At 35.6% G+C, this 22795-nt stretch overlaps 1 protein-coding gene and 1 long non-coding RNA gene across 5 annotated transcripts in view; one reads left to right on the top strand and one right to left on the bottom strand.

The window, feature by feature from the left end:
• The window catches only part of LOC311438623, a 227453-nt gene that overhangs the window by 150199 nt on the left and 54459 nt on the right, over positions 1-22795 (top strand). For 2 of the 4 annotated variants that reach the window (XR_014694225.1, XR_014694227.1), the window contains one exon: positions 3041-3187. The exons of the other annotated variants lie outside the window; for them this stretch is intronic. This is a non-coding gene — a long non-coding RNA (uncharacterized lncRNA). Of the gene's footprint in view, positions 1-3040; positions 3188-22795 lie in introns of those variants that run through there. 4 annotated transcript variants of the gene reach the window in all.
• B3GALT1 (beta-1,3-galactosyltransferase 1) overlaps positions 1-22795 on the bottom strand; it is a 202925-nt gene that overhangs the window by 134371 nt on the left and 45759 nt on the right. The window lies entirely within an intron of this gene.

The raw sequence follows: 22795 nt of genomic DNA on the forward strand, positions 1-22795 counted from the left end.
ACTAACCCCTAACCCCAACTTCTCCCCCAGCATATGTGGTGGCTTAACTTCCATCGAACATGAATAGACAGTATTTATAATCCCCATCTCATTTTATTTTATTATTTTATTTTATTTTATTTTATTTTATTTTATTTTATTTTATTTTATTTTATTTTATTTTATTTTATTTTTTCACTCTCTGTTTTCAGATAAACAAAATGCTTGCAACTAGCAATCAAACTGGAAGTAGCTGTGCAGCCTAGCTTTATAGTGAATCACATTAGAATGGTAAAGATTATGAACAGGTCACTGTAATCCTGTTAGATAGGCACTTACTTCTTTACTTGTCAGTCCTTCAGTCCTAAGTATTTGATTTAGACGCCTACTGTGCTTTTTCACATAGATTTTGATTTTGTCTGTTTGCCTGCAATATTAGGAATAGTCAATGTCTTTGGTTCAGAACATATGGCAAGGTAATCCTATTTAGTCATGCTAGGTAAGTTGTCTTTTGTCACACTTCCGGTGGGCAAATACATTTTTTTTTGTTTATGTTTTGTTTTGATTTACTTTCTTATGAATTCAATACTGTCTTCTCAAGATGAAATTATGCTGATCAACAGTAATGTGGTTGCATTTCCTGTACTGAAATTTATACTTCAGGCATATTTGTAGCAGTATATGTGGGGTTCTCTTTTTATGGGCTCCCCTTACCTGTTTGCTCCTCTGCTCTGTGGTTACATTATCTTAAAAGTATGTAAGACCTTTAGTTGTCTCAACCAAATTTTATTTTAATTCATACTACTACTTTAAGGGCTGCAGGTATATAAGAATACCAACTTGAGCCATTGCCAAACTGAAAAATTGGCAAAAAAAATCTCTTAAATGTCTTCCTGCTGGTGAAAGTAAAAGGCATTATCTTTTAAACCTAGCAAGGAAAATCAGCTATTTCTGGGAACAAAACATAATTTTCTATAATGTACTGAATCTATTTTCACAGGCCTTGGAAGAGCATTATCTTTTCCAAGATCTCTTGCATCTCAGCATGTTTTTCTGTTACAAAAAAATAAATAAATAATCAACCACCATCTCTAAAGTAAATAAATCTAAATACTAACATTTTAGCTAAGAGACTTTTTATTGTTTTGAGTTCCAACTGTGTTGCATTCTATTTTTATTGGACAGTGAGGAGAATGACTAGATGTTAATTACATCCTTCCCTTTTGACTCACCACCCCTATTGTTTTCGTAACTTGTAGGCAAGTTCAATAGCAGAGAAGTGGACAAATCCTAGGGAAATAAAATTAAAAGGTTGAAGGTGTGTGTGGGGGGGGGGGGGGGGAGGGGAAAGGAGAGAGAGAATAAAGATAATCAAGTATAGGAAAATAGCTGGTATTGCTCTTTTCTTGAGACATACATGAAACCTCACAGACTGAGCATGAGACTCTTCCCTTCCATTCCCATGCCATACCTTTTGCAGCAAGTTATGAATACCATGCATTTGTAGCACAGCTTGACTCCTGCTCTTGGATCCCATATGGCCGAGTGAGCTAGCAGTTTTATCCATCAGCCACATCAGCTTCCAGGCTGAAAGAGACCGTGGCAACTGTGCAGCCAGATACTCCTCCAAGCATATCCCTGATAAAAGGCACACTCCTAATGATGCTAGCTAGCCCTTCTTCCTCTTTTGGCTGGGCAGATGCACAGATATTCCTGTACCCCATAATCAAATGCCTGCATCCAACACGTGATGAGAGCTGACATATTCATTGCTGTGACAGTAAGTGTTGAAGTCCAATGCATTGAAGAAAGCTGGGAATTTTTGTTACTTTTCTGTAAGGTAACAACATCCCCAAGTAGGGATTATGCCTCACTGTGCGTTTGGGGCAGGAGTATCGCATGCACTGTTGGCTTGATGTCATTACCATCTGTGGTCAACCTCTTGCTACTTTTGTTTGCAGCAGAGCATGCATAATACTGAACATTTTGGAAGTGTCACCTGAAATAATTTCCTCATATACATTCTGATATATGAAATGAAATGCAGGCAGTATTGTAGCTCTTAAAGATAACTGCTGGCTGAACTACAGAGCATTTCATCTCATAATAATTAGACTTCGAATGCATTCAGAAGAGAAGAACAGCTAGCAGCTAATAGTTTTTTTTGGACTGTAATGCTTATCTTCACCACATTGCTGGCTGGACAGATGGCAACCATGTTGTCAGTCTCGCAGATTCAACAAGGACTTCAGTATTCAGGGCAACCAAACTGCCCTCATTTGCATTAGATTAGAACTGATTCCTCCAGCTTTTAGGCCCGCTGGTAGAATGAGAGGGTACATTCAGTGTATAAACAGCACAGTGCTATCAGATTAGTGCCTTTAAGGAACAGGAAATTCACTAGAGAGAAAAATAACACATTGGTGTTTTTAAGGGAGATTTTTAAGTTTAGAAAATACAGCAATTCCTGTGTTCTACAACTGGCTACGGAATATGTGCTATAGAATGCTTGAACCTTCTTAAAACAGTATAAACAAATTCCAAGGTTTTGCTTCTGTAGTGAAAACGTCTAACCTATTGGTACATTTCAGTGTTTTGAATATTCCTACAGACTCTGCATAATTTGATTTCTGCCATTATGCTGGTGTGATACTTGGCTCTCTGTTCTTTTTCATTTCTTCAGTTGTACATGCATCTCTGTGTGCTGCCTCTCTTTTCTTTGGTCTTTCATATTTATTCTCTCTCTTGTGATTTATGTTGCACACATTATTCTGCTAGAGATATGAATTTCTTTTTGTTCTGTCATGTGAAGACTGACTGTACTATCTTTCTTTGTTCAGTCCTCCTACTGATTCCCCCCAAATTGCAGAAACAGTGGGTTTCATACGTATTCAGTTAACTTCTTGTCTCAAGTATCAATACAAATGCATTATATTTAGCTTATAAACCCAGTAATTAATTCTAGTTTGAACTTAACTACATTTAATGCTCAGCTAAATTTTAGGTAAAGAGGAAGCAGATTTTCTGTTTCATTAGAAATTCTCCTATTTCATTTTTTCAGGTCCAAAATGGAAAAGCATTCTGAAATTCTTCATGAAATGAATCCTTATACCTACCAAAATCAGTTGAGTTTAATCAAAGCATTTTCTATTAATATTAATATTAATATTAATTTTCTATTAATAAAGTCAAAAGAATTGTGAATTTCCTTATTACTTATTTTATTTACAAATTTTATTCAAAACAAACAAACAAACAAAAATGTTTAAAAATAGTATTTTGTTTTATCTTCTTAAATGTCAAACTAGACTAGGACATATTCTTAGCTGAAGAAGGTAGATCCTAATTTGAAGATTCAAGAAGCATCAGTTTGCTTTCATAAACAATAAATTGCAAATGTTCATTGTTTGTCAGATTCTGATAATGATGATGAGCATATCATTTCTTCCAGAAGCAAAAACAAAAACAAAAAAACATTTTGAGAAAAGCTTTACCCAGCTCTGTTAAGAAGCCAAATAATTAAGACATTACTTAACACAAAGCTTAGCTAGACCAGCATTCACAGAGTCATAGCCTACATAGAGAGGACAGAAAACATCCTTACTGAGACACGAACAATTTCTTTAGTATTCCCATGTACTCTTCTCTAGCATTCAAACTATGCAGGTATCTTTGCAAAACAAACTTCAGAAATATTTTTGGAATTACACTGTAGAAGAGATGGCAGTCAGGTTATCACCTGTTAGAAGTTGGTTTTCCTCCTGTTTTTTTTCCAGGAAACAAACATCAGAACATTTTCATTTTAATCCATAATATTTACAGAAAATGAAGGCTTCTGAATTGTATACAAAAATATATAGTTTTAAATTTGTTACTTGGCAGTGTCCTTTTATGATGTTTGCTTTAATTTTACACTGTAAATAACAAGACCTCTCTTTACTATGAGAGTAAATGACAGAGTTTGAGTAATTTGGGGACAACTTATAAATTGTGTGAGGGCTGTGTACACTTTTGATGTTTATTTGAAGTAGTGAAATGGCAGAAGGACTTCACTACTGTATTTATACTTGTCAGAACACTTTACCGTGAAAAAAAAACTCACCGTAAACCTAATGTTATGGTACTCTTAGTTACTGAGGAGTGTTGTGAACTCTGTAAAGGAATTGAGTATGTGTCTTTACATATATCTGGGTCATGGCTTCACCAAGCCAATGCAGTAGCGTGTGCTGTATTCGCAGCCAGCTCTTCAAAAGCTGACATTCCCTTCAACAGAGTTTAGCTCAGTTAAGGAGGGATGCAACTCTTCCATGGTAATGATGCCAGCAGAAGGATATGTAAAACTGCTCAGGCATTTTCCATCCTTATAGTGATAGTTTGAATCTGCTTTGAACCAAATAATTACAGCATAATACTGTGACTAGTGACTTTGAAATTATTTTGATATGAAGACAGAATGAGCCACGTATTAGAATTTACTATTCCTTTAAAATGTGGGAATATTTTCATATATGGACTACTGGGAAAGGGAGAACCCATTCTTCAGGGAATGGCTGCATCCTCTACAGCCTCCCATTGTAGAATAATAAAAAATGATAAAAATTGTTTTCCAAATACAAGCTCATGGTATTTTAAACTCTGCACAGCATGTCTTCAAGTTTTCTGTTTCATCCAGTCCTCCAGGTATTTATTGAGAAAACTCTCTTTTCAGTAACGTTGGAATTCAGAGTGTTTTCTGCCCTATCCTTGCTGCTACAACATCATAATAAAAGGTAGACTCGAGCTTTTAAGGAAGTTGAACTGAAATTGGAGAGTTAATAGGCATAAGCTCTGCACAAGCAGCAAATGGTCTCCTATAAATAACAGGTTCTGCTACTGTGTCAGATTTAGGCTGTCATCTCTGAGTGTTCAGGTTATGGGAAAACTGGTTACAGCCCAAATGTGCAACTTTTCTGAATATTAATAGCATTGCTCTCCTTTGTTTTTATTGAGTTATTCAATCACTTGCCAGTCTTGCCCATGTTGTTTGACTACATTAGCAGAGAGTCACCCCAGTGTTTTTCTGCAATAGAGGGAAGGGCCACCAGCAGGACTTCTGCAGAAGCACATTGGATCACAAGGAACAAGAGCCCCAGGGTCAGGAGTTGCTTAAAAAAAGGAACAAAACCAAGAGACTTATTGGTGTCTCATTTTTGCTGATCTCTACTGGAGTACTCTATCAAGTTACATGGGCTGTGTTCTGAGGAACATTACCTTACAAAAGATAAATGGTACAAAAGGGTATGACAACAACTCAGCACTTTGGAAAATCAGATTTTATATATGCTATATGTATGAAATCAGCTACTCATAATTACATTAAAACACCTGCATTAAATCTCATATGAAAGAAGCATAGTTAAAGCATAAGTGCTGGAAAAGATATAAAATTTAATAAGGTTGTTTCATAGTATCTAAGTATTCCATTGCTTAAGGTAGTAGCTTTATTCAGCTGGGACTATATATATGTATATATTTTGAATTTAACATATATTTTCTTGGGAGACAAAATATTTGAATTGCTGTAACTACATTTATTTCTTTCTTCAACAATGCTGAGAATACATATACAAAATAGATTTACGTTATTTACTTCTAAACTATAATTTACTTACTCTAGTGTTTTTAAATGTACTGAATATTTATAGGCTTTTTTTGAGGTAGGCTCTGGTTTAACAGAAATTGATGAAGCAGTCATCAGGTGCGTTTAAAACATAAATGGGGGTGCAGAAAGTACCAAGTCATTAGTAAAAAAAAATACATTGACAAATGTTGTTAATATCTTTTTCTCAATGGCTGCCACGGTAGTATTTTTAATGTGCTCTATTTGTTCTTTTATCTTTTAGTAGTGGCATTACTTTCTATGATTTACCCATGTAATTTACAACAGAGATTAACTGACAAGAAGATGTATTATGGATTTACCTTGGTACTATTCCCCAAGTGATTACTTTTATGCTCTTTTCCCCCATATTTGACTGTATTCTTCTTTTTCTTGGTTTGCTGTTCTTTTCCATCGTCCCTTCAGATTTTTGTACTCCTTTTGATGCTGTGTGTGTGTGTATGTGTGTGCAAGCACTTGAAAGTTTATAGAAAGCCAGATTATAAGAAAGAACTCCATCATCTGCAGTTTACTAGAAATCCTGACCTGAAATACTGAGTATCTGTTAACAGAGTACTTGTACTGCCTAGAGGATATGTTAGGAGCTCTGCATGAGTAAAATTGTTTTCATCTGATCCCTATACCGCAAACTCATTTGGAAGTTATTTATAGATATGCTGTGCTGTTTCCTTTTTCTACCCCTGAAAATATATATATCAATATAAGAATTGCTCTCTGTCTCTTCATTCTGAATGTAAACATTTCTATCTTTGTACATCCCATTACTCTGATCCAATATTGTTCTGGCTCCTTTATTTTAAAAATGTCATTAATTAAACTTCACACATTTTGGCAAAAGGGAACAACAGATGACAAATGGATTCAGCTGCTCTCACATCAGAAACAGGACAGGTACAGTGGTACAGTTCTACCTAGGCCAGTAGGAAGTTGAATAATTACGCATTTCCCATGTTTTGTGAAAACGTGGCACAGCTTCATGGTCAGTTAACATCATAATATCACATCCTCCCTTCTTTTTGTTTGTCAAGACAAGAAGCTGTAATTCAGCTGTGGTTGTACAATCACCTTAATCTGCTTTGAGCGCAGCCTGTCACTGAAGGTGTGATTCCCATCGCTCCTTCTACCCTTGGCCAATTCTGCATCATCACACCAGCATTTGCACAGCCAGGCAATGAATCAGATCATGGGCTGATCTGGCTGAAAACTAATATAGCAAAAAAGAAGATTAGTTTTCAGTTGGCTCAGTCAGACTTACTGCACTGCCATGCAAATCTGGGAAGAGGAGGTGCAATCACCCTTTTCAGCAGGTGCCCATACGTATCTTGCATTAAAGCAGCCACGGAGTTGTAGTGTCAGTCTGGAAGACAAGGGTAGTTAAAAAAAAAAACCTGCTGACTGTTTGAACTACAGGATAAGGGCTCTCCTTTTCACAAGTTGAGATGTCTCCATGTTAACTCAAGATGCCTTCAAGAAATGTCTGATAAGCATAAATTATTTGGATTACACCAATTAAGAAACAATTTCCAATGTAATACTGCAAAGACCCTAATTTTCTTCACTTGAGAAGAGGAATCAGCACCCCTTGCTCAGGTCAACAGAGAAATACCATGCAAGATCAAGAGAAAATCTGCCCAGAAGGATGTAATATGTAAGAGAAAGTAGAGAAACATAGTACTAAGTTCATCTTAGCTTGAAGTAACACAAATAGTTTCAGCAAAACTATATGGGAGAAAGAATTTGGCTCCGAATTCTTGAAACAGTGGGAGGGGAAATGAACTGCTGGAGGTTTAAATGAATTGGTTTCTGGAGCTCTTGATATGTCATGCCAGCCCTGTGAGTAGCACACTGTGCATTGTTTTTGATATTAGACAGTCTGTCTTTAAAGTGCACATATTAAAAAAAATAGGCAAGAGTAGAATATCCAGTGCTTCTGTCTACTTATTTTCTTTCCAGCAATAAATAATCCTTGATAGAGTCCAAATTTTCCAGAGTGTTTGAAAGTGATGAGAATACCCAGTGCATTAGTTTAATCAAATAATCATAAATAAAACATTTTATGATTTGTATCTCTATGCTTTCCAAAAAAAAATCTGCACAAAACTTTTTCAACTCTGTTTTTAGAAGTAAAAAGAAGCATACTTGAACTTGGCTAGTTCAGAATGGCCTTTTGTCAATGGAAACCTTGAAAGATGCAGCATATTTGGCATCATCCATGTTTGCTGGCTTGTAGAACACATAATTATATAGGCACTTTTCAACAAAGATTCTATGTTGTCTTAGCTCTCTTGGAATACTGATGCTAAATTTTCCATAGTACAAGATTTTTTCTATGGATTGCACAGTCTATTACGCACTTCCCTCAGAGGGGAAAAAAAAAAAAAAAAAAGAAAAAAGAAAAAAGATAATAATAAATCCAGTAAAGTAGCGTAACTTTGGAAAAGCAGTATCAGACTAATTCTGTTCTTTGCAACAAAAAGATAGTGAGCAGTCAGAAAAAAGATTATTTTCTAGGTCAACGGGGGAAAGGATGAGGAGAAGTAAGGAATTTTAAGCAATGATAACTCAATGTTACTCTTGGGGGAAGGATTTCAGAATAGGATCCTAAGGAATACTTCTGGGAATCAATCTGATTAGCAGGAACAGAAACAGACAAATTTCTAACCTTGTGAAATAATTGGGCTTTTTAGTTAATATATGTATTTTATAGTACTATTTTCTAGTTAAAAGTGTAAGTCAACCCCATATCATGAACCTTTAAAACTTTTGTTGATAATATTTTGTTTAATAATATTCTTTAAATTCTCAAGTCCATTGAAATGCTTCCTTATGTTATCATTCACAGAAAGATAAGTGCCAGATTCTGCTATCTGTCATGCTGAAATCATGCAGTTTACTTGATAGAGTTATTCCATGTGCAACAGGGCCAATAAAAGCAGAGCTGCATTTTGCTTTCTTACTATATTCAGTTTAAAAATAAATCAGATATTGCATAGAGTGTAAATTCTTTTTCAACATAACAAAAATTAAGATTCTACACAAGTTCAAGTTCTAAGGAAAAAAAAAAAACTTTCAAAATCACATAAATTTTTAATTAAGGATGAAATTAAATAAACATACCCTACCATAAATAACTTTTTTTCCTACCTATTTATATATTATTCATCCATAAGCTATTCATAACCATAATCATGCTAGAAATTCTACTGTTAAAGAAAGTTCAGGATTTGCTCATACATGTTTTGAAATTAATTAGTAATTCTATTCTTTTTACCACCCGTTGTCAAAATTATTTACAGAAACAATGCATTAACAAGATCAATATATTGGTCAGAGGGGTGTCTAAAGGATTTCCCATACTAGCGTATTAAACATAATATTAGCACATTATTTAAAAAAAAAAAAGAAAAAAGAAAAAAATAATTCTTTAACTTTGGTGTATGCGCAGTTTGCATCTATTAGAAGGCTGATGCCCTCCCAAATATCAGAATCTTCTGAAGCAGACAATTAATCATTGTAGCTCTTTTCAAAATGGCATGATCTTCAGTTTGTCTAGATTCATAATCCTTAATGCCCTACAATTCCTGCAAGGACTTTTTCATGGATTTCTTGGTGCGATGGAAGTCAACAGGTGTTGTCATTTTGTGATGTCATTTTGTGGGGCACAGGGGAAAACAGCCTTGATAGTATGGAAATTGTAGTAAGTTTTGTAGTAGAAAACTTACCACCTTGAAAATAGGAAGAGGCAAATGCAAAAAAACAACAAAAACGAACAAAAAAAACCTCACAGAGTAGAAACTGGCACTGATGTTCTAAATTGTTATGTACTGATAAGCTTCTACACAAGGAGGTGTAGACCTGGCAGCTACACACAGATGGCAGACTTTCTCTTAATTTGCATAATCTAGCTAAACTACATAGAGGAGGAAGGAAAACAGGATAATGCTGAACCCAAACAAACCAGAGGTCAGGGCAGTGAAAAGAACATGCTTTAAAAGGAAGTAATAATTCACAACATCTTAATTATTTAGTATGGCTGTCCAGGGCATAGGTGAATTTTGCAGCCTTGAGGTTGGTACAATTTTTCAAACCTGAAAAGAGGCTACAAAATCTGCTCAGTTACAGCTGCCCAGAAAAATACATAACATCATATGAGAATCAGACCTAGGATTCTCCATACAGATGTGAATAACTCCACTTGCCACAGAAGTGAAATTAAGCTATTTGAAAAAAAAACACACAACAAACAAATAACAAAACAAACAAACAATCACAGAATGCAGCATCATTTAAAAATAGTGAAGGATGTGTCCAAAATATGGACATTTAAACAAACAAACAAACAACAAAAAACACCCATAAGATCAATGGGGAGAAAAGTAACCCAAAGCCAACACATCCATAGGCCTATACTGCTTTTTTTTTTTTTTTTTTTTTTTTTTTTTTTTTTGCCTTGCATGCTTATGCACAGGTTTCATAGTCAAAGTGTAAATTTCTGTTCAGAGTACGTTTAAGCACCATTTATGATAGTAACTGTGGTTTGATGCAGGTACAGCTTCCATTATTGAAAGAGTTTGATATGATCAGATTTTCAAATTACAAGTATGTAGCATTAGATATTTTTTAACAACCTGACTGGAAGATTATAGAAATGTAGACAGCTATTTCAGTGTGATAGAAAATGAGTACACTTCGGTTAATGTTTATAAAGCTCCCTTGTTTGCTGATACATTTATGCACATATTTGTATTTAAAAAAATAGTACTACATTTCTTTTTGTCTGCTCTGTTGCTTAGGATAAAACATTGCATCCAGCTCATTTTTGCTTGTCTTTTTTCAATATTTTGATAACACGTCTAGGATTGTTCTCACAGTTTTCCTAGAAGTATTGCATTCTGGTCATTTTAATAGTGATTTAAGAGGAACTTTCAGTGAAATCCACAGTGTAAAAATATTTTGAGAGCAGGTAATATTCTCTCTTCCTTTGTGAAGGGCTTTGGGATTCCTTGTCTTATCATTCATCTTTCAAACCTAAAATATTAGTTTTCACTGCCTAAGACTTGTTCTTTCTTCAGCTTTGTCAATAATATCCTTTGAAAAAAACAATTTTACCTTTGTTGCTTCCTACTCATCAAGGAGAAAAATATTCCCTAAGTTTATACAATGGCAAGATGATTACAATCGTTTCTAGTAGCTTGCATAGTAACAAGATTGTCTTTAAGTGGCACAAAAACACATTTCTCTAATATCTGGGAAAACAGGAATAGTAGAGTTTATCCCTAAGTTCACATCATCTGGTATTTCTGCATTGGCTCTGTAAAGGTGATTTACTGAGCTGTTTTCTGCTGCCAATGCTAATGTTTTGAGATGTCTAGCAAAAAGAGCAGAAAGAGAAAGAAAACCTCTGGAAGACAGTGAATCTAGAACCAAGCCCCAATAAATCCTTTACATTGACCCTAAACATAGGAGATTTACATATCCAGCCTCAATAGAAAAGGTATATTGTTACAGTACCGTAATTTGGTTTTATAAACCCTCCTGTGTTCTGTGTCTGTGCACTCTTATTTAGATATGAAAACCTTTGCATAACATAGTGCAATAACTCGCTGCACCTTGTTCCATCTGTAAATGTTTCGCAAGTAATACTGCCATTCTCAGTCTTTAGTACATATGCAATTGGCATAAACTTAGGCAGTAGATATTCAGAAAGAAAGTAGTTAAGTGAAAATTTAACACTTATCAAAAAATATTGGAATGTGTTTATTTAAAATATTCCCCTGTGAGCTCATCATCCTCCTTTTCATTTTTCTTCCTTTCTCTAAAATCTCCTAATTGAAACTGAAAGCAGAGAATTTATCATATTGAAATATCAGAGGCACGAATGAGTTTTCAAGATCTTTTTTCATACGCCTTATGCTGGTAGGCTTTCCTGTATCTTTGAGCAGACAGTCATAATCTGGAATTACTGCTGTCCGCAGCACATCCTTACAGCTTTCCATTTTAGGTCTGTTTGGCTGCAGATTTGCGTGGCCTTGGCTGCAGATTTGCTCAGACTTCATATAAAATTTGCTTTATACTTGCACGCTGTCCTTTTGGTCACAGAAATATTACAAGTGTCATTTTCACATCCTTTCACTTGAAGTTAACTTTTAAAAAGAAAATAGAAAGAATTCAATATACAAGGAAGGTAGCTATTTCCTTAGGAGAGCTTAACATTTTCATTTTTTCTTGAAACTTGTAACTCATGTATTCATAGACAGCTATAAGAAACTAGATGTTTTAGCACTAAATACAGACTTAGACACAGTTGGCATGGCTTTTTTTGTGTGTTGTTGTTTGTTTGTTTTAAATGTGGCTGTTCTTTGTTTTTACCATTATTTTAATATTAAGTCATCATGTGAACATCATTACATCTGTCCTTGCACCACCTGACAGAACATATTTGCTGCATCATGCGTTTGCTGTGCAGGATATCTCTGGCAAAGAAAATACAATCTGAAAGCCATTTACAATTTTTCTCTATAGTTGGGTTCCTTCAGTAGTAACTGACCAAATACAGAATGAAGTTTGCAGGTGCATCGTTGCCTTCTCTTAATGGTAAATGAAAAGATGTTGTGTTTGCTTTAGCTGTTGCAGAAGACTTCTATTTCTAATTTTCCTCTTAAAAATGCACTGCTGCATGTTCCACGTTTTTTTATCATCATTTACACAAGGAAAGCAACAGTAGTTGAAGGTCTTACTGCCAACATGATTTCTACCATACAGGAACTTGGTCCCTCATCTGGAAGTTTGGAGACCCCTGAACAACAACTTAGGCGTACAGAAGTACCTGTGCCAGTTTCTGCTCCCATGTAACAATATGAAGGTCTCAATATTCATAATGCTCCAGGTTTCCCTTACAATTTACATGCTTAGCAACTGGGAAGCAGATTCTGGAATCCATTCTAAATACAACAGCTCAAAGAACAATTACAGATGGAGTAAGTATTCTTTTATCTCCTCTTTTCCCATGTGCTACTGAGTCTTCCTGCAAGTAACTGATTAGCAAGGAGCTTATGTCCTCTTCAGACAGTGCATTCTAGCTGCATCTGTCAAGCTCTCATTATAGGACTGCCCTCCAAAATGTTATCAAAACTGATTTTGAGGTCCAGGGATATTTGTTTAGAATATATATATTCCCCTGCTGGATTCCTCACATATTCTGATCAAACCTTCTGCTTTTACTGAGTACTGCAGTGTCACACAGGGGAAGAGAGTACACAAAGTCACCACAAAGCTTACGAGGCCTCTTTCAGCAGAGCATACTATAGATATCACACCTTTTAGAGAGCTCATGTTTAAATGACTGCAGTATTACCATAGAGTCTTAGGGGAGTGAAGATCTTTTCAGTTGCTGAAGAATTCAGTATTCACGGAATTTTTTACTTCTTTTGGAATGTTGAATGCCTGAAGCAACACAACAGTCTCCTTTCCTGGTATGGGATACCTGGCTGCTCCTTCCTTCCTAGCTTCTGCTGTTCCTGCACCCTGCCTCCTGAAGCAAGTTAGGACCCTTGCTTCTCTGGAGACTTGGTCTTTGGTCCTTCCCTTTAAGGATTAGCTGGAATGATGTTAGAGCCGTGTCTGTGCTCTGCGTGGTTCGTTCTGGTAGTATTGATCTCCAGGATCAAACTTATCAGTGCTGGGGACAATGTGAGGCTGCTGCTGTCTTTTTCTGCCTTCTTTTCACTGTTGGGTCCTGGTTGTGGATGTTTGGCTGAGAAAAATTTCTTCAGAGGTAATAATATAGATGACTGCACAGTACAATTTGAGGTAACTGTACCTGGACACAGACTTGAGAAAAGATAATGTCAAATTGAGTATCTATATGAAATGAGTCTCTTCCCCAGTCTGAATAAGTACCAAAAATAGCTGTTTGTTTACAAGATAGGTAGGGATCAAATGTAAGCTGTTAAGCATTACCTACGGTAGTCAGAGTAAACTAACTGTTTTATCATATTTTGCTTTGTCTTTTAATCTAGCTCATTTGGTAAGGAGTAGCACTGGAAAAGTTTTAATTGTCAACAAGATTTGACAACATTCAGTGAAGTTGTGGATTATGTATTATCGGGTCTGTCAAATTACATTTGGTGGTAGAGTATGTCCTTAGGATATATTGACCTTGTATTCATGAAAACCGTGAAAACCTTCATCTCCAGACTGATGAATGACTTTGGAGTTAATTTTATTTGATATCCAGGTGTACTCTGGATATCAAAAATGTGTATGTGTCTCAGCTTTTGTATTTCTGATGTTTGTAATTGCTAAACTCTGTTCTGATTTTAGCCAATCAACAAAGATAATCTCTGATTTTAATCTCAATTAGCAACTCAGCTAGCAGAGATATAGGAAAAGTAGTCTTCTGGAAACTGTAGATCCTTGGTATATCATATAACTAGTTTATATTATATTTCTCAATCCTAGAAATTACTTTGGCTTCAAGAAATGTATGTCCATATGTGTGTCATGTATGATACTGTTTTGAGCTACAATACTTTGATAACTCACTTTTGTGCAACTGATATTCTAATATTTTACTGTCTTGTTTCAGATATAAAATTTGAATCTGATATCCAGCAGCTATAAACCTTTTCATCTTGTATTTCATTGTTTTAGCTCTCCAATAGTTTTCAAATTTAGAAGTAATCTCTGCCAAAGTTATGCCATACTGCTGCATTTGGCATAAATCAAAGCTACCATTTATACCACTTCTGAAGATCTCTTACCCACAGCTGAAGCTATCCTATTTAGTGGGCAAGAAATTAATGAGGATTAAGGTGAGAGAGGTTGCTATACAGGAGACTGTAAAACTTAAAACATGGACCCTCATTTTATTCCCATCCTCTGCTGCATTGTCATTGTGTTGGCATTACTGATACCTACTGTGCAAGATTGCCCTTTTCCTGGTTCTTCAGATGAGTCACAGCAGTGTAGTGAAAGACTCTCAGCTGAGAAGCAACAGAAAAATGGATGGAAGAGCTTGAGCCTCTTCTCCACAAAATCCTTACACCTATGGACTTTGTCCTGCCACTTGACTTAATGGGAGTGCAGAGGCAACTGGCCTCATTAAACAAAGCCATTTGTCTATGCTCGTGATGTATGCCACACATTGTAGGGCCAGCAGACCTTCACTTTGCTTCTCTCTAAAGCCACTTTTGCCCAGTCCAGTAGTGGCTAAGTGAAAACCTTTAATTTACTGTGTAGGAGCACATATACTTAAATATATGCCATTACCAGTGACTACTAGGCTCTTTTTGTTTGACAGCTTTCTCTGTCAGGGTCCCAGGAATTTTGTAGCAGGCTAGGCCCCATTATATTAAACACAGTGCTAATATACTAAAATTTGCACTGATAATCTGAAGCTAATAGTATGCTGGGCCAGCAACTTAATTCTATGCTATAAAGGCTTCACTATTCTAAAACACTGTAGTCATGCAATGGATGTGGAACTAATCAAATTCTCTTAGTAGATCAGAATTTACATGATATTAAATATATTCTGACAGCACGGTGATAAAGAAGATTAAAAGAAATGAATGTGCAGAACTGTACCAGTTGCATCTATCTTCATATTACTTTGGGAGGTTTTTTTCCTTTCGCCACTGAAACCTTGAGTTTGAACAACCTCCCACACAATGCAAGTAGAAGGACAAGGGTTCAAGTCCAAGAGCTGGTGTTTGTTACTATTAACAAGCCCCTGATGTCATCAGTCCTAACAAATGGATTGAAAGTTATACATCATCGGTTAAAAATTTGGGCAGATTATATCAAAGAAACAGGCACTAAATTAGTAGTTGGAATAATACTAATTAACAGACATCACAATATGGTTTTACATTTTTTGGTACAGTAGATCTTCACACTGCATAATCTTGGCTCATTAATATGAAAAAGAGACCATGCAATGATGCTCAAAATGTACCATAGGTTTAGCCAAGTGGCCTTACAGACAGCACTGATGTCAGACACCAGTGCAAATAACATTGCCAAATCCGTGGGTTTCTTTTATCTTTGACTGGTTTTTGACCATGGGCTGTTATTGCACAAGCCAAGGATAGATAGCTATGATTTGTGCTCCTTCCCAGCTACCCTCAGCTTCCTGGACTGCAAAACTGCTGACTGGATGGCATCCAACAACTGCCCAGGGCTGTGCTAGAATGGTCAGAATGAGACGAGGTAATCATTAATCTCTGCCTGCGCTGCTTGGGCAGCTATCGGCCTCGCTCATGACCTGCCTAGGGCATTGAAGAAGCAGGATTTCTGACAGAGAGGCTCAGTGTTGCTTCCTCAGGGGTTTGAATGTGCTGGCAAGGCTTATGCCAAGTACTCAACCATCAGTAAAAGGCAAATAAAGAAACCTGAATAGAAGTGACTATATGAACACAAGAAAAAAGTTGGCAGGAGTCATCATTTAGGCCTGATAGGTTTGTTTCTTTGCCCCAGCTTCCAATGTACAATACTTTCTTTTAACCTGTATCACATATTTGAATGCTTTTACTGTGTATATTGTCAATGGTACAAAGGTCCTTTTATGTAGTGCTGTCCCTGTTGTTCATGTTCCAGCCTGCTATAGGGAACACTGAGTTTTGTTCCTAAAATTTTGGGGCCAGCAAAGGCTGCAGATGACCTAAACAGTGTGTCCTCAGCCCTTCTAGTAAGTTCACTACTGTGCTTCTTTGTAGCACCTCAGGTAAGAGTAGATCAAGGGATTTAGGTCCAGTGGAAAGGCCCAGTGAGCTCAAAATTAACATTTCTTTTGAGGTTGAAGCACCAACACCTTGTCAACTTGTACTGAAGCTTACATAACCTTAAACTGATACTAGTGTGCACTGGGATGATGCACCCGAGCAATTCATTTAGCGGATAACAAAATGAAAATCTGGAGGTTCAGGCACTTTGGGCTTGAAGCAATCTTATGTGCACAGCAGGAGTTGTAATTCCTGTTCTTGGGTAGAATATTTAAAATTATTTTTCACAAAATGAGATGTAAGAAAGGGAACTCAGGTTTTTGTTTGTTTGTTTTCTTGTATGTATCAAAAAAAAAAAAAAGTAAGGAAAAGCAGTTGTAATGATAAAGAATCTCTGGAGACATTTACTCTTTCTAAATCTCTGTCTCTAGGAAACAGTTCAACTGGTCTTTTCAAATAATAATGATTATTTGTGGTCCTTGAGCAATATTTTTTTAGTAAAACAGCTCAGCCTTTCTTCCTCCCTCCTCTGCCTCCTGGCCCTTGGCTTCTAGTAATATATTTTTTATAGAGATCATTTACATTGTCCAGGTTCATAGAGTTTTGTCTTCCAGTTTTACTCTCCCAGGAAATCACATTGCAGACTGAAAATGGAACCATTCCGTTAATTCAAATCTTGACAATGCAGAATATGTAAAAGCACTGCCAAGCTAAAGGCATCTTCTTGATCTTATCTCTCCAGTGCAGTTTGCACGTTGTAACCAAGATATAATGTTTGATTGTAAACATATGGGTCATTACCTGCATGGATACCCCCACAGTAAGAACTAAACTTCTCCTGGAAAACCTGGGCTAATTTAAAACCTTTACTTGTTTGAAAATTATATAAATGCAAGTTAAAGCTCAAGTAAAATCTTTACACAATCCTCTAACAAGTCTGAGCAGACAGATCAAATTTGTAGATTCATTTCTAGCTGTAATTTCTGACTTCTATTTCGGACTTTCCCCTTGACAAAAGGTAAACCTGAACATATGTGACAGATTTTTTCCATTCTATTCATTCCAAAATTAGATTTTATTTTCAAGATTTATATGCAGAGCATTGCTAGCAATGAAATATATTTTCTTATTTATACTAAAAAATTCTTACTGCACAAAATTTCCTTGTTCTTAAATTTTGTTTTAGCTATTTCAGTGTAGTTTATTTCATTATGAGTCAATTTGTCTTTAGTAGTATTATTTCAGCTAATACAATTGTATCAGTGCTTGATACAAACCAGTATGAGTAAATACTGTAGGGTAGATTATTCTACTGGAAGTACATAGAAACCTGAGTTTAATGGGCATGAAAAGAGTGATACCTGTATTAAAAAAAAATATTTTATTACTTCATCACAAGTATTGCATTACTTCACAGTTAAGGCTTCTGAAGTAAATCCCATAGGGAAAAAAAAAAAAAAAAAAAAAAAAAGATGTTTAAAAACAAACACATCCCAAAGCTTACAAACATCACTAAATCTATGTAAAATAAATGCACTTACATACAGTATTCTGACAACAGTTTAAGGTAGTTTCAGACTTTTTTTTATACATGCAGACCATTAAGTGGAAAATTTAATCAAATAACTATGTATATCTAATCACTTTACAGCAGAATGACAGATCTTTGCTGAACCATTATTACAGCTTTTAATTTTAAATTGCTTATTGAACAGACCAATTTTGACCTTTAGCCAAAGATAGAATTATCCATAAAAGCAAAGGGATAAGATCTTCAGGTACAGTAATTTCTGATAGTTACCCGAAGGTCAACAGAGCTTTGAAAGTTTATGACTCCTGTCTACCCAAATTAATTCAAGACATCTGTTTGGCTTCAAGATGCTGCAAAAGACATAGCGTAAATGAAGCAATAATTTTACAGAGTTAATAATTTATATAATTTTTCTAAACATGGAAGTTAATCCTAAACTTTGTACTACGAACACATTATCTGTTAGTCTTCAATTTTGTCTGTACAGTAAACCAATGATAAGCTAAAATGTGTATTATATTTTGCATACATCACTTCACTAGACAGAACACACAGAAAACTGCCTTTTATTTTGTTTTTAAATCATTTTAAAACATCCTGCTGGAACTGCCAATAGGCCATTTTATTTTGGGTATTTTTTTTTTTTTGTTTGTTTGTTTTAAAAAAAAGCTCTCTTGGGAATAGCATTTGTAAACTGGGGCAGGGGGTGGGGAGCTGGTAGGGAGGTTCAGTAAATGCAGTTAATAAAGGTAATAGTACTAAGGAACTGTAGCTATTATTAGCCATAAGAAGTCAGTTATGGTGGCGCTAATGTCCAGTAGATGTGCACATTAATCCTTTGAGATTTACAGCTGAATCTTAGCGTAGAAAAGGACTGTTTTTTCATTAATCAGCAAATTTAGCAGCATGTAACAAACACAAGAAGTGTACTGGGTCTCTTCTCACTGGAGCTGCATCCAATTTGATTTACACTTGGTACCTAGAGAATGACTTAACATAGCATTTTCACTTTATGCTTTAATTTTTTCAGGGACTTTCAGTCTTTGTGATGATACCTGCTATCTCCGATGACTATTTTGCTCTATTTATTCACAAAATAGGCACAAAATAGCCCGCAGCAGAGCAGTTTTCCCCGAATGTCCTAATGTCCATGTCTTATGTCTAGGATTAAAGGTTGTTCCACTCCCTGTAATTTCCAGACTCCCAGTGAGGGTTCCTGCCTGTGCAAATCCTGGTAATACTGAGTGACAGCCCAACATATGGTTACATTTTCATACCTTTTATAGTTTACAGGAAATTATTTAGTAGGCCAACCTGTAGGTACCATTGGCTTTGTCATTTTTCATATCCTGAAGAAGAGCCTGAATGCTGCTGTCCATTTGTTCTTTAAGATTATGGTTCTTTAATCATATCTGTCTGCAGCACATTTCACTGCAAATACTTAAAACTATGTTCCATGTATGGAATAGCACAATTAATTCAATTTTTAAATTTTCTGATTAAATGTTATTTTGTATATAGAAAAAATTGACAAAATAGCTACCTGTAATTGCTTTTTGCTGCAGACACGATAATATGCTTATAAAACAGTGTGCTTGCCCATGATCTTTACATATTTACTGCTATAAAGTGTTTCATCAATACTTACTTAAATTAATCAGTTTAAAAATGAATAGCTCAGTCTCACTAGAGGCCATAATGAATTTAGCATCTAAGCACCATTTATATATTTCAAGGACAGGTCAAAATCCATAGGTATTCTTATCTATACTGAACTCCCATCTATATATAATGACTCTCAAAATGTCATGACTTTACATTCATTATGCTGTGATTACAAGCTCCATATTCTTCCTCTAGCTCCCAAGACCTATAAATTCTTCTAATGTTGCAGTCAGTATGCATTTATTAGATGCAAAATCGTTTACATTCCTGTTGTGTTTAACAAATAGTGCAACCTGTAGGAGTTAAAACCCCACTGTCTATTGCCTCTCAGTTATATTTGTCTGTAGTAAACTGGCAGTAGACACAGGCAGTCTGTTTGCTTATACTAGAGAAAAATATTCCTAGATTTAAAAACCATCAATATTAAATTCTTAGATGAGGATGCACCTTCATGCCCCTATTCATTAATCACCTGTGTCACCTAAACAATATTCAAAGGCAAAATCAGATTTATTTGTAGTTCTAAACATAACTTCTGTGGTTCTGAGACAAGCTGCACTCATGATCTGTTTAACTTTCAAGTTTCCTTCTCCAGGAAAATCTACAATCTGTGATCCAGCTGAAATCTGTCATTCTTCAAGCACCGTATCCTTGCTGTACTGTTGTGCTAACAGGGACTTATTGCAAACTCCTTTGACTGCCTACCAGTTTCACAGCAGTATTTTTTACCTTCCTGTTACATGCCAAGATAAACTGTACTGTCCACCCTATGTACCTGAGCTGGATCTTCAGTATTACCTAGCTCTTTCAAGCAACAAATCTTGTAAGATGTTCAAGGACGTTTGTTTTCCCTCCATTTGTGTGAATCCCACATTACCATGCAACCTCTGCAGCACTTGGATAGTTTTCTTCACCTATTTGTGAAGAGAACCTATTTCACCTCCTATTTTGCACTCTGCCAGTTCAAGTACCTGCACTCTGGCCAGTCAGTCCTTAAGTAGATGTTCACTGAAATTAATGTTTCTTATCATTTCTTCATATTTTTCTTCTACCTGACCAGCCATTATTTTCTTAATATCATGAATATCACAAAACATTTTCCTGCCTCCAACCACTAATTTGTTTCCAGTTTACTCTTCCTAACACTACCTTCTTTAATATAACTTTGTTATACTCAAACTGAATAATGTCAAATAGATAAATCAATTTCAATAAAATTTAGTTACGTATTATACTACACTGCATAGCCATATCTTCACAGAAAAAATGAATAAAAAATGTATTTTGAGAAAAGAAATATCTTCACTGACAACTGTGAGCAGAGATTAAAAGCTATTAAATAAATTATTCACTTCTGTGAAGTGTTTGCTCAGCCCTACTAAATGTCTACAAGTATTATTTCTAGGTTTATACTTTACAATTTCACATAATGGAAATTAGAAGGTGATGGACAAGAGGAGAATCTGGCAAGCAATATAACCTATGAAAAATACAGAGCAATGAAATATAGAAGATTTTTTCTGGTATTAGAAAACATAGACTAAATTGCAGGGAGCTTATATTCATTTGTCCCCTGATCCCTTGCAGTAATCACAGTCCTGACACTGGTTATCACATTTTTTCTATGTTATCAACAGGGACTGCAAGATGCTTAGAAATGATTGCTACCGTAACCAGCCTGTAGGTAGCCACTTACGTTCACAGGATGGAAATGAAAGCCTAAATTCAACCTTTCCGAGACATACTGATATTTAATTCTGGGCTGAAGAAAGCTACCTATTTCCATGGAAGATTCAGAGCAGTGAGCATTCACAGAGATGGGTCTCAGATAGCAATTTTACTCTTTCAAAAAGCCTGAAAAGCTTCATATCAATTAATCCAATGATCAGGGCCATTAAGTAGGTATTAGAAAGTCTAGTTCCACATTTAGGTTTTAACTCCCCACCTAATCTTGAGAAGGCTTGGAACGTGTAATTTGCATCTCCCAGAATATCAGATTCTTGCAAGCATACTGTTGTGTCAGTGTCCTGAAATGGACCCGTGGAACATGGTAGACTTTGTATTTAATATCTCAGTATCAACTAGAATTGGAATTTGGTTGTTTCCACTGTAATCCTGCAAGCTTCAGAATATTTATTATTCTCATCTTTCTTCTGAAAATACTCAAGCACTTAAGGATTGATTAGTAGGTAGTTGGCAGTGAAACCTTTTAGATGCCAGCCTAGCAGAAATACTAGTGAATCCCAACACCTTTCTGAGTCCAGTGCTGAGGCTCTGATATGTACCCACAACATGTGGTGCACTGGACTTCAACTCCATTCAGAACAAATTACTGTCCTTTGCTCTTGAATAGCCTCTTCTGACATTGAAAAGCCACCTTGTGTCATACTCCCCTGGTGATGTGTATTCAAGCAGTGTGTGACTTTGGATGACTGGTACTTAAACAAACCTGACACACGATTTACAAGCACTGACCCTGTCATGAAATTGTAGGCTAAATTGGTACCATTTTTGGTGTCTACAGGAAAATGTCTCTATACACAAAAACCTGCTGAACTCTGATTTTTTGAAAAATCATCAGAATTTAGGTTTAGATTTGGGACTGCTGCAATGGTTAAAGTAGCAGTTAATTCAGGATGGAAGAATTTGAAGACTGGATAATTTCTCTTAATAGCTAAAAAGACAAAAATGACTAGTAAAAAATGAAGAGGAAGGCATGCAGTTACAAGGACAGAGCTTAACAGATGTTTGAGGATCTTAGTCTTGTTTTTTCAGGTAGCACCATCAAGTATTTCTGTACAGGAAATATACTGTAGTGTTTTTGTTTGTTTGTTTTTGTTTTTTTTTTTGTGTGTGTGCATGTGTTGTTTTTGTTTTTTTTCTTTTGAGAGAGATGTTGAAAGTAGACTAGTAGCAAAGCTGCCAGCATTATTTCTGCAAGTGTATCTGGAGATTGCAGGTTTTCTATAGTGACATTTGCTCATTCTTTTTCATTCCACAGACAAAGCATCCCTGTATTAAATGAAATAAGGTATAATTACATGAAAAATTAAGATGTATCAGGACACTCTGACATATACATGCTAGAAAATGTGGATATTATCAGAAAATTACCACTTAACTAAAGAAAAGTTTTATTGATTCTGAGCATGAGTTTACTTTACTGGCAAAGATTTTTTTTTTCTTGGCATTCTAACTACTTTTAAATCTTAGGTTTATTACAAAACACATAATCAC

Source organism: Aythya ferina, assembly GCF_964211825.1.
Source record: "Aythya ferina genome assembly, chromosome: 6".
Classification (NCBI taxonomy): domain Eukaryota; kingdom Metazoa; phylum Chordata; class Aves; order Anseriformes; family Anatidae; genus Aythya; species Aythya ferina.